Below are 13,320 nucleotides of genomic sequence, written 5' to 3'. Positions count from 1 at the left end.
AATGCTTGGACTCAAACACACAAACGACACAATTCTTACATGTTGGTACTTGGGAGGTTTGGACAGATTTTACTCAAGATTTCATCGGAAAATGCATCAAACCGCCTGCTGAGGTCCAAGTAAAAGTGTTCCCAGATTACAAGAAGATGCACCGGTTTGAATGCTAACCGATGTTTTCCTTACTGATGCTGAACAATGAGCCGAAATGAGGTGAGTCACAACCATCTCAGCTTTTTTGCAAGCGTCCCTCAGAACTAAAGCGTATTTCCTTTGTCGGCCAAAAGATGTCCATTGATTTCATTGATTCTGCTCAAAAATCTAACATCAATGTGAAATCCTTGACATCAAGCATACCTTTAAAAAACAACAACAAGCACACCAGATCTAATAGGTTATTTAATAGATTGAAATAACTCAACGTGCCTATGACCCGACCCAACAGAATCACAGGCGTTCCTTGAAGGAATACACACTGCTCACCATCTTTCATGCCAGAGTTTTAAAATGAGATTATTTTATGTTGAGAAATAACAGCATCATAGTCCTTTTGGTTAAACATTTAAAATATAATACAATTATATACAATATTATACAATGTGTGATAAAATTGTTGTGGCACGCTACATCCCAAGGGGTCATAGGACCTGGGTCTAGTTGACTGAGACACCTGCTAAAACATTATCGTCTGCTTCGCCCTTCAGTGGCCATAAAAAGAATCAATACCTTCCAGTCATATGAGGACTTTTCATTCATGGTCTTTTATTTAAATCTGACCCGAGTAAAACAGCTCTTTCAGGTGAGTTAATGTCACATTTTATTTAATTTTATGGTTTAACAGTTCTGCAGTTGTACTTTTTCTCAGACAATGTTCTTCCTGCCCATCTTCCTTTGCGATTGCTCTACGCTTACACTTTTTATGCTCCTTTACAAGCAGAACATAAATAAAGTTGAACATTACTGGGAAAATAGAGTCTTCACTTCCTGCAGCGTAGTAAAATCTTTTATCCCCTAACAACAGTTTTAGTGTAATTAGATACACATGAAGGTTTGTTTTTTGTTTTTGTTTTTTTTTTAAAACCGAGGTTTGCTCATGTAAATTTTAATTAGTGAACTTGCTGATCTCTCTTTCGCTGCTAATTAAATATGGAGTACCTGATGCATATGCAGCAACTGTGAAAACAACGAAACTCCAAATTAACTGTGGAGATGAGTTCATAAAGTAAGTGCTTTCATTTGCAAATTTCTGTTTGGAGAGGGGGGAAAAAAAGCACCGATACAGAAATATAATCCTCATTGCAGGGCGAGAGTATTCTGAACCTTTGTGTTAAGTACACAAAATTTGTCAAATTTGGGACGGAAAAAAAAGACGGGGTTTCTAGAGGCTGTCAGGTTATTTTCAAAGGAGCAGATAATTTCCAATTCCAGCTACTTAAAAAAGGGAAAAACATACTATTTTACAAAAGTATTTGTCATGTATGAGCAGCAGCAACTGAAACCTTTTAATCATGTTATACATCCGTCTGTCTTGATCATCTTAGACAAATGTGGTCACTCTGACTCTGATTGATTCCCTCTCTTTAGAGCTTAGATGGTCATATGCACACACATTTGTGCAGCCGAGAGAGATTTCATCAAAGTTTAGGAGCAGTAAATAAGGTCAAAGATGAAAGAAGGCAATGAGCTCCGGGATAAAGGAATGCATATCGCCCGTCATCTTTCATGCCAGAGACTGAGACTGAGATCCTTTTATGCTGAGAAATGAAGGAACAGTAGCTTTTTGGTCAAACCAGGAAAAAAACGGTACGCATAAGATCATGCGATATTGTGTCACACTCAGATTACATGTTGCAAATGACTCTCAGCCACTACCACATCAAATTTCAGCTCACTTTCTGTAGAACTGACTGAGTCACAACCATAACTGCGTCGGCTAATATCGACAAGGTGCGGTGGCCAACCTTTGGATCTAGATGACATAAAAGCTTAAACGGTTGTAGAAGTACATCCAATAATAACATTTTGAATGTTTTATTGAAATCAGCCCAGTGGTTTAGGAGATATTTTACTGACAGACACCAGCAAAAACACAAGAATTCACCTTCGCTTTTTTTTCGGCTGTGGGTGATAATAAGCAGCCCTTTTGTAGCTGCTGTGTTAACAGTTAAAAACACCTCATTGGAACTTCAGTTACTTTCTTCAACACGTTACAAAAAGTGAAAACAACTTTTAGGTTTTAACAACATACTGAATGTTAAGCAAAGGCATCTGATCCTTTTGAATCATTGCAATTATTTGCAGACGCTCGAACAGCGTTTAAGCCACAGATTCACATTTAAATAGTCGGTGTCGAATATCTGCAGCTGAGAGTCCATGTGGATATAAAAGTATCCTCTGGGGTAACTACAGCCTCCCAGCAGTCTGCCGATGATCAACACAATGAGAGACGCAGTGTTTCTAAAACATTCATCAGCTTCACACAGTGAGACACAATACCTCAGACAAACTCATAGTGTGTTGTTCAGAACCTGGGGGCTCCAGTTTGCTTCCATAAAGAGGAACTGACATAAATACTTCCCCTAAAATCTCTTCAAGCGTTTAACATGATGCTTCATCACACCACTCTTACGATTTCATTTTTTTTTTCTTTTAAAGCTTAATCAGTTAAATATCGTGCATCACTTTGAAAAGGACCAACATCGCTTGCTAGAATAACCACGGAGCTGATGGTTTTAAAGGTCACTAAACTCTGCTTTCAAAAGGATAGCTGAGTCGAGAAGTGGTAATCCATCTGAAGGGGTTTTCTGATTCTTTGTGGCAGTAAACTACATGTAAGACAACTAGACTGTAAGTTTGAGCAAATGAAGAGTAAATGAGGTTAAGGAAAGGCCAAGCTTGCCCCAGAGGCCAACTTGCCATGAGCTGAACACCACTGACCTAGATTAATACCAACCACAGCAGCAGCAGCAGCAGCAGCAGGACTATTAAACACACCCCAGTTTCCTGTATCCTGCCTTTCTGTCTGTGTGTGAAATGATTCCATCTGTCAGTCTCAGCTGGGCTGTGAGAACACTGCCGAACTCCGCTGCCCACACACACACACACACACACGTATACATACAGGCTGACACCAAAAAACACAGACATGCTGGCTGGGATCTGGGGCCAAGGTGGGTGTCTGGCTGCAACCTGACTCCGAGGAAAGGGTGGGGGTCTGAGGGGCTCGTGGCAGCACGAGATGGGTTAGCTTGAAGATGGGGAGCGGGACATTATGAGGCTTTATCATTTCAGCTACGAGCAAAAAACAGGAATGCTTTACACCGGAGCATAATGGTTTCAGTGACATCAGGTTTTTATCTTTTCTCATTTTGCCTCTGATGAGTGGCGGTATTCTATTTTCAGCCTGTTTGTTTCATTAACTGCTTGTTTATAATAAAACCAATTTATCACTAAACGCGTGCTTCTCTGCTTATGTTGATGCACAGTTATTTGAGTATTTGTTTTCCTACTGTTATACGTAACTGGTTTCATGCTTGGCATGCTTCACTTTCCAAGGACAAAAACTGGTATTTAACAAAAAAAATAAAAATAAATAAAATGAAAAGGGCTGAAAGGAGTAAGCCACCTGTGAGCAGCAGAATAACACGACATAACCAAGGAAAAAGAAGACAAAAAAAAATAAGGCAAGGGCAAAGACAGATTATAAGGCATGACTGATATTCAGATGAAAATGAGAGAAAAAAAAAAAAAAGAGTTAAATGGAAGAGGGAAAAAAAAGGACGCACGAGAAAAATAGAAAAGGTCGGGGAAAAGATCCAAGACAAGAGAAGGGGTCAAAAGATTAAAAAGAAAAACACGCTCTTTGAGTTCTATGAAACATTTTAGCAGCTTGAACTTTCTTTGCAGCTGAAAAGATTTGAAAACCTTCATACAAGATTATCAGCTGTCAAACAAAACCCCTTTTTTTTCTCCATGATGCTTCTTGTCACAAAAAGCAGAAATGTTTAAAAACTGCAATGAAATGAGGATCATTAACATCAGATTTAAGCAATTTATCTTGTATTTTGTTGATATGGCAAAAGAGAAAAGAGAAATTAGTAGCAATACTTAATGTCTGTACCTGGTACTTATCTTAAGTGTTTACAGGCCACGGTATGTACCCTGTAAGTACCCTGTAAGTACACTGTACATACCAGGTACATACCCAATAACAATTTCTCTCTTTCGCTGCAACTAAATCTCTCTCTGCTGTTTTAAAAAGAATGCAGGAGGTCTCGAGCGCCAGCACCTCCCTATCAAGGTTTCTGTAGCTCTTTTCCGAAGCGACTCACTCGCCTGTCCCTCGTGACGAAAAAAAGGTTAATTACAAAAACAATGTTCACTAGCCGAGAAAATGCTTTTCTTCTGGAAACAAACTCGGCACTCAGTAAATGTTTTCCATCTCAGCGACACCTATTTCCGACCTCCCTCCGAGTCCTGAGGGAACAATTCTCCAAGGAGCGGGGAGGAGGAGGAGGAGGAGGAGGAGGAGGAGGGACGGAGAGTGTTTGGCTTCGCCTGGATTCTGTGAAACATTAACCCTCGCTAAATCCTTTCTTGTTCGGGACCAGGAGCCTAACGTCTCCATGCGAGTGAAAATCAAACACGTCTTTGTGTGAACAGGCTGATGAAAAGCAAAACCCAACCGTCCTACTGAGCTCCTCAGCAGCAGAGAATCAAAGACTTCGCCTGGGGCTCACCGAACAGTGGTAATATTCATAATTGAGATAGCTAAGGTGATAAAACTCAATCGCACGGAACAGACACTTTGTCAACACTTCCGTAACTGCTCGCAACAAAAGAGTAATGTGCCAATTTTCACAACAGATAAGTGATGAGAGGCAGGTTCACAGCTTTTCTAAATTCGCTCACAATGCCGCAACAAGTAGTCAAAAACTAATTTTGGGACATTCTGGAAGCGTGCGTGTGTGCCTTGCTGATGATGCACTGCGGTAGTGACCGTACCAATGTCCACTGCTCGTTTAAATCAAAAGAGAAGTGCAGCCACTCACTTAACAGCGTGGTTCAGATTTCAAATCATTTCATGGACACTTGCCAGATTTTTTCGTTGCTGGCTTCACGCCAGTGTTTATGCAAGCAAAGAGGTTGTTAGATGCATGAAAGTGTGGTATGCGAGTAGTTTTCAGCTGGTCTGGAGGGATAAGCCCGAAGCTGTCATGGTTTGTCTACGATTTGACCCACAAGCAGAAAACTCACAAGACACTGGCAGTAAGTTAAAGATTTATTGTCCAGAAGGTAAGTGAAAACTGGAACATGGATTCCACTGGAACACGGACTCTTTGCGGCTCTGGATTCAGGAAGTACTTGGAGAGGAAGAGGTAAGGTTAGATGTGGTTCCGTTTCAACCCACAGTGATCCTTTGAAGCTGGTGGTATTTAGCTTACGGGTTGTGGAGTCGGACCAAGCTGGAGCAGGTTGGCGGCGGCCGTGAACGGAGGAGAGCGGACAGGTTTCGGTCACGAATGAGGTAAGTTCCTTGAGCAGCTTGAATCTCCACTCAGCAGTTCTTTTGTTCTGGAGAATCCCCAGACTGTATTTCAGAGTTTCCTTTAGAACAACAAAACACAAGGTTAACAGGTACATACAGGGTATCCTTCAAGGCTATGATTCAGAAGTTCAGGGGAGCTTGAAGTACCACGAATGGCAATACTCAGGCGTCGACTGAGTGGCAGCATGCTCCTTATATGCCTCTCCCTAATGACCCTCATCTGATCCAGGTGTGTCTCATAATCCCCATCCACTCTCCAGAACGCTCCATGCCGCCACCTGCTGGACAGAAACAAACATACTCCACAAACCCCAACAGAAGCGTTTAAAAACCGGGGATTCCTATTAACTTAATCGCCCTGAAGGTGGTAAAGCAGCTCCACCAAACGCAATTCGCGTCAAGTCCAAAACGCTGAGGAGCAATCTCACAAAAGGCAGCACGGCTGAGTAAAAGAACAGAAAGGTGGGGAAATCCAAAACTGACGAAAGAAAGAAAAAAAAATGAAGGAACGCATATTGCACGCTGCCTTTCATGCCGGAGCTGTGGACTACGGTCATCTTACGTTGAGAAATGATGGACTTGTAGCCGTTTTGGTCAAACTTTGAAAATATCACTTCGTGCAAAATCGTGTCATGCTGTTGTGTATGTGCTGAGAATGACTGTCAGCTACTGCCACAGGGCTGACTCTGTGAAGGCTAAAGTTTCCCTGCTCTTAAGTTATTCACTCATTTGTTCAAATCGGGTGGGTCAAAGCAAAGAAACAATTAAAAAGAGCAGGGTAGTGGCCCTCCAGGACCAGGACTGGACACCCCTGCACTATGTTCAAGCTCTCATCCAAAAGATAGAGCCATCGGAAGCGCCACAATGAGCAGGGGGGACATTTTGACGATTGAGTGAGAGTGAGATGATCCGTTGTCCACATTTGGGGAATACAAGGACATACAAATAGTCATAAAAAACAATGAGTTAAACATTAGGACAATTCCTTGCACAGCCAACCAAAAATCAGATGAAGTCAAGATTACAACTGGTCTGTCAAAACGGGTCCAAACAAAAGTCTTTGTTCCCCCCAAGCAACAACCCCCAAAGTTCTCCCAGCTTTTAGAACTGCTAGGTACATTGTTCTGCTACATCATGAAGCTTGTAAAACAATCAACATTTTACCTGCATCTAAACCGTAATGATAATAGACCACAGATGTCTGATTTTGTAAAAGAAAAAAAAAAAGATTTCCCAAGGGGTTTCTTACAGGTATGAGACTTTTCTTTCAGCTTTTATGGGTTTTGATAATATACTTCCTGCCAAAAAAAAAAGAAATGTGATGAGCCAGTAAAGAAGAACAACAACAACAAAAAAAACCTTTCAGCTTTACAAAATGAACTTCTGTATCTCCTTTCGCTATTAGAAGCAGCATTTAGGTAATGTGCATGCATGCTGAAAGTGTACATACTGCACAACTCCAGATTGAAACATCCTATTAGGCAGCACATTCACAGATCCATTAGCATTTAAATATGCAGGAGATGTGCTCCTTTCAAAATACCATTTTTACTCTGCTGCAAGCAAGCAGAGTTCTCCAGTTGTCATAAACAACTTCTTTTTTTTTTATTCAAGGGCCTTTTCAAATGTCAGGGCCAATCAAACACAATGTGACAGGTCTCTGGACAGAAAAAAAAAAACAGCTCAGAGGGCAGAGAAGAAAAACTGACTTATCATGCATATTCATGTGGTTGGAAGGTTCAGTTACTGCTGTCTCTGAGAATTGTAACCGGCGGCAAAAACACTTTTATGTGGTAAAACACCACAGAATAATAATGATAATGAAAAAATAAAACATACGCTTAACCACCCCCACCATGTCTAAATGTCAATGTCACAGACCCACACTGACCAAAGCTCCGCGTGTCCACGAGCGACTCCCAAATCCCCAAAACTCCATCTCTTTTTTTTTTCTACCCCCTTTATCCTCGTCAGCGAGTTTGAGCGGAAAAAGTTTTCTTGGCGAACGGATGCTCAGCAGAATGGCAGACAAACAGAGCCATCCGTGCACTGGGCCGGGGCCCACTTCAGCATTTTAGACATCTCTTTCAGTTAACAGCTTGCCTCACATCAGCAGGATGGATCCTCCTGACACACGTCTATGTCAGCTGCTGAAACACAAAGGAAGCTTTCACCCCCTCCGATGCTTTACACCACCTCCATTGGAAGGCTAGAGAGAGAAAATAGAAGGGAACCAACAAAAAAGAGGAAATAAAACACATAAAAATAGCTTATAGTCTGTATATGTGTGTAACCATCTTGAGAAAACTCCCCCCTCTAGCTTGGTTAAAGAGAGATATTATCATCCAACTGCTGCTGCCTTTTTGACTCATTCACTTCCCGCCTCTCTTCATTTGTTTCTGTCTCTTCTCTTTGGCTACAGGAAAGCACAGTCATCCAGGAGGACATTATTAGCTGTCAGCATTAACAGCCCATGTAGCAGCAGCAGCGGCGGTGGCGGCAGCAGCAGAAGAAGAAGCAGCAGAGTCAATTTCATAACAGTGTGCAGAAAAAGCTCCTTCTCTGCCCCAGCGAGCAGAGCAAGCAGTCAGGACAGCCTGCTGAGTGCAGATGGTGCTTTGTCTCTGTTAGTTTCTGCAGAAGTGACACCCAGGCACAAACACAAGAACACATGTAAACATAGATGGGGGACCACGCAACTATTATTTCCTAATGCTGTGTATGGTTTGCATAAATGCTAATAGCTGTGCCAGGCAAAACAGGGCAAGTGAGATGATCAACATTGGATTTTTTTTTTTTGATAATGCATTAGTAAGTAAATCTGTATTTATATAGCAGCTTTTAAAACCAAAGTTACAAAGTGCTTTGCATAAAATAAACTACCATAAAAACAATCATAAAATTAGACTGAAAGCAAAAAATGCAACAATGCAAAAGCACTAAAATAAGCTAAAAAAATTAGATAGAAAACAAAATTGTTAAACACAAACACATCTTGAAAAGAGGCTGGTTTTGAGTTGTGAGTCAAAGCCCTCTCGAACCGTGCTACAAGTACCACCGGTGGTACTCAGGACCCCTTTAATGGTACTCAGAAGAAACTGTGGTATCAACCGTTTACAAGTTAAACAACAAACTAAATCACCACCAGAGGCTGAACTGTGGTGTAAAGTTAAAAAGCAGAGATAGCCAAAAAAGACAAGTGGTTAAAGTACATTATGATCTTGGTTCAAAATAGACACTACTCCAAACTAAAGTGGAATGCAGACTATTTTGTGAACCACTGTGAAAACTGGAGTGGATTATGGTTAACTGATGGGCTGGTGGCAACTTAGATAACAACAGTGAAGTCTGTATAGGACCTGTTGGCAACAGAAGATGCAACAGTAAGGAAAAAAATTCAAGTTATTTCAAATTTTGTATTCAGTTGTGGGGCCGAAGAAGAGCCAAGACCTGTACCCTTGAACTAGGGATGAGGTTACAGATTTGGCCAGGTTGCTTGTTTATGTCAGATATACAATAAACTCATAAGCTTGTACTCTTACTGTTTTTTAATGTCTGTCACAATAGGTACTTGTAAAGCTTACTACTTTTGGAAGTAGTCCTCAAATATTTTGAGAACCACTGGTCTAGATCCATCCTGACTTCTAGAAGAAGACCGATCCAGAGTCTGGGACCTGGGACAGAGAACGCACAGTATCTTTTCCTTTTTCGGATGAGTGCGAAGAACAACTAGGAGGCCTTGAGCCGAGGACCTTAGAGGTCTAGAGGGAGTTGAAGGGGTCAAAAGTTCACAGATGGAAGTGGTTGTCTCATTATTTAATGCTTTGTAGACCTGAAGAGGTTTAAACTGAATCCTGAATTTTGCAGGAAGCCAGTGTAGAGAGATGAGAACAGGGGTGAAAACAGGAGAGAAGAGAGGTCTTGCAGCTGAATTTTGGACTAACTATAGATGAGTAAAGGAGTCTTGGTTTAAACAGGAATAGAGGGAGTTACAGTAGTCTAAACGTGGCTACACAAAAAGGATAAATTACTTTTTTTAATTGATGAAAAAACAATAAATGGCATATTGTATCGTATCGTAAGTTGAAGTACCTGCTCTGAACTACAGACTTAACGTGTTTCTCAAATTTGACTTGTGGTTAGAGATGACCGGTAACTTTTAGTAGACAATTTGAAGTGAACTGCAAGAGAGAACCAAGGGACTGGAGAATGATGTGAGCATTTTAAGTCGGTGCAAGAATCAAGACTTGAATCTGAGATAGATTTACAACCTGACCTTTCATTGTTCATAGTTTCTCCATCTATCTTTAAAAAGACTCTGCATGCAAATAAGGGCAATTCGGTCTTCTTTAAAGGCAAAACATCGAATTGTTAAGAAATGGGAATAGCCAACCCACAATGGGATGTTTCGCATCAGGTAGCAAACTCCCACGATCATAAGTACAAAGAACAGTCAGTATCCTTTGCCGTTGTCCCACTGCTGCCGAGAGCTTTCCTGCAATCATTTAATCAGTGAATTATTTAGAGAAAAGCTCATTTATGCATCCGCAGCACTCAGTCCAAACACAGCCTTTAAGTTAGCCTTATTTTTACGCAAGAAGATGAAACAACAGATCAAAAACAGCAAAGTATTGGGACATGCAAAAAAATAGAAATCATAAGGTATATTAAAAACAGTAAGAACTGAAAGTTTTTTTTTTTTGCTTAGTTTTGGTTTGTTTTTTTACACAACATGCAATTTCCGCAATAATTCAAATTTAACCACTTTACATTTTAGATATTTAAGATTCGGCAGTGATGCGTGAGTACATTGCTGTAGTTTAATGTTTGATTGTCTCAATTAAAACCTCTCAAATAGACTGTAGGATTATAATTTGTTTGTTTAATGACTGCTGCTGCACTGGCTCGACTGCAAACTAAATGCTTCACTTAGAATTAAAGGTCCAGCATTCCTCGAAGGAACGCATATCGCCCATCATCTTTCATGCCAGTGTTTTAGAATATGACTACCTTATGTTGAAAAATGACAGAGTTATATATATATAGGATGTGGCAACAAGAAAATACAGTCGGAGTATGAAAGAAAACAAAAAAACAGACTTGGCTGCACTTAAGAGCAAACAGCTTCTGCGTTTCTCACTTCTGTATCTATGATATCAGAGGCAGCAGACAAGAGCGAAAGCACCCACATGCAGAAGCACACAAAGAATCAGAGCGAAAGAGTTTCTTTAAAGCACACTGGGCAAACGGGTCTTATCAGTGAGGAGAATCAGACACCTGCTGCTGCTGTTGTCTGGTGCGGCACACATCCACTCTCAAAACTATCCTTGACAACCACAAACAAAGACACTCGGAAGCATCTGGGACACAACAGAGCGTGTTCCAACAAGGCAGGAACAGGTGCAGGAAGATAGTGCACCAATTACATTAAACAGAGTGGATTCTTTTTTTTCTTCATGTCTGTTCTTTTCAGACTAAATAAATGCTCCAAAGATTAGGTAAAGTGTAGCTCCTCGCACAGGCACACGCAACAAATCTTTGTTTAAAACTACAATTAACATTTTCATTCAGATGTCCTTCAGATCAGGGGGGCAACGTTTTTTGACAAAACTCAATAACCAGAAAAAATAAATAAAATTCACTCAACAAAACTCTTGAATCATTCTTTCTTCTGAGATTTGGCACCATGTCTGCACAGCATCAGACATATATTTTCAGCCTCGTGCAGACTGCAAAGTGTAATTTCACACCCATTACCTCCACTCCACAATGCATGGCACAATCTCATCACATGACAGTAAAATCCTCCCCGAGCAACCTATGGGAACTTTTAGAAGCCTCGGCCATTACGGGAATTCTCAGAAGAGCTCGCAAGAGCTATTCCAGCAGCGTCCAAATTACTGTGTTAAATGGAGTATTAGGCTCTTAGAATATGATTAACCAATTAGCACTGCTTCTATGAGTTCAAAACAGGCAGCCAATGCACAATACGGGGTTTATTTGTCTTCCTGTTGCTGTGCTTCTAGTTCTTTTTTTATACAGAAGACATGGCAGCAGTTCAAGAAAGTATCATCACACAGCGATCCCACATCCTCTCGGTTCAAACGAGTGGAGAGCACGGTCAGAAACAGCACCCGCAATTTCAAAAGTCCATCATCCCTTTCCTGCTTTGGTGCACACCGCTCCCTGTCCAGCTCACCTCTCAGCGTGACACAGCAGAGATACACACACACACACAACGTGCCGCCGAACAAGCAGATCAGCCATGTACATCGGCGGTCCCTACAAGCACAAATCATGTTCATAATCACAGTACGCTGACTCCACCAGTCACCAGGGAATTTCTGTTGAGGCAAATGAGACTCCTGATTTCCAACACAAACACACATCCACTGAAACACGAGCTGCTGCGTGTGTGTCATAAATATTAAAGATTCGGCATCTTCCTGGCATTCCCCCCCCCTCCCCTCAAAGATAAAGAGCTGCGGTGAGTGTTGTGATGCTTCCTTAAAGGTACTCATTACAAAGTCATGAGGACCAGTCCAAAACCTAATTATTAAAGAAATAAAATTTGCATATATATATATATATATATATATATGTGTGTTCTTAAATTAAAAATTTGGTGACCGGGTGCCATCTACCATATGTGTTTGTTTACGTACGGAAAGAGCCGAAGCGACTGAAAATAAGTCAACAATGGCGACCACCATGGAAGAGCTGTACGGGAATAAGAAGTCCAACAATTTGGATACATTTGCACGTATTCACGATCAAATCTTTTGAGTAAAGTATGTAGATAAAAAGATAGATTAAGTTGAAATGGTAAACTCACGAGTCTAGAAGTATTGCAAAAGCCGCATGTGTTTGAATGCCGAGCTCTGTCTTTATGGCGCCCAGCCGCCCTGATATTTATCCTTGACAAGCTTTTTTCTTTTCTTTTGCATTTAGCAACAGATTCACGTTTTCACCGAGATTCTACGCTTGTTTGATTCGAACACATTTGTTCACCTACGCAGGCTACAGCCAGCCTAATGCAGAGCTGACATGTGGTTTATGGCAGACTCGTACGGGTGTTTTGTTTACACTGAGCGAGTACCCGCATTTCAGAAATGCATATCAGGAAAACTGCTGGAGGGAACTCTTTCAAAATTCCACCGTTTCACACGGTTCGGGGCAAGTTTCGGTTCTGTTTGATTTTATATAGTTTGCGATGAGTACCTTTAGGAGGCCGTCTTTCACATTCGAGTGTTTGTGGGCCACGGAAAGTTCAACCCTGAGGGTGGTTGGTAAGGGGAAAGCGAACAGGGAAGATGGTGCCCAAAGTTGACGAGTAAAGGGAGTGTGTGAGTGTGTGTGTGTGTGTGTGTGTGTGTGTAGGGGCTGAATAAATGTATCTGTTGCATCATCGGTGACTGATTTTTTTTTTTTTTTTCCCCCAAAAATCAAGGGTTGGCAATAAATACAGTCTCTAATTCAAAGTGAACCTCTCGAGATGATTAGATGTTTTAATAATGGAGCGTTTAAAATGCAAAGCGCCGTGATCTGGAAGGACGCAGGGGCCAAGGCCTGCACGTCATTAACAAAGGCCCTTTCTCTGCAGGCAAGTTCCCCTGCCTGTTGTGACAATGCCCACGGGGGCAGAGCAGATGTCCGTTGCCAGAAGCACATCTGCATACAGCCTCTCTATCCCCACCCCTTCACTGGTCAGACAATGGAGAACCCCCCCCCCCCCCCCCCCCCCCCCCCCCCCCCCCCCCCCCCCCCTCCCCCCC

The 13,320-nt window shown here is 41.5% G+C and overlaps 1 protein-coding gene across 3 annotated transcripts in view; it reads right to left on the bottom strand.

Moving 5' to 3' along the window:
- Positions 1-13,320, bottom strand: part of ctbp2a (C-terminal binding protein 2a) — a 67,991-nt gene that overhangs the window by 53,953 nt on the left and 718 nt on the right. The window lies entirely within an intron of this gene.

This window comes from Kryptolebias marmoratus, linkage group LG22 (assembly GCF_001649575.2).
Source record: "Kryptolebias marmoratus isolate JLee-2015 linkage group LG22, ASM164957v2, whole genome shotgun sequence".
In the NCBI taxonomy this organism is placed as follows: domain Eukaryota; kingdom Metazoa; phylum Chordata; class Actinopteri; order Cyprinodontiformes; family Rivulidae; genus Kryptolebias; species Kryptolebias marmoratus.
This window is presented reverse-complemented; position numbering and strand designations above follow the sequence as displayed.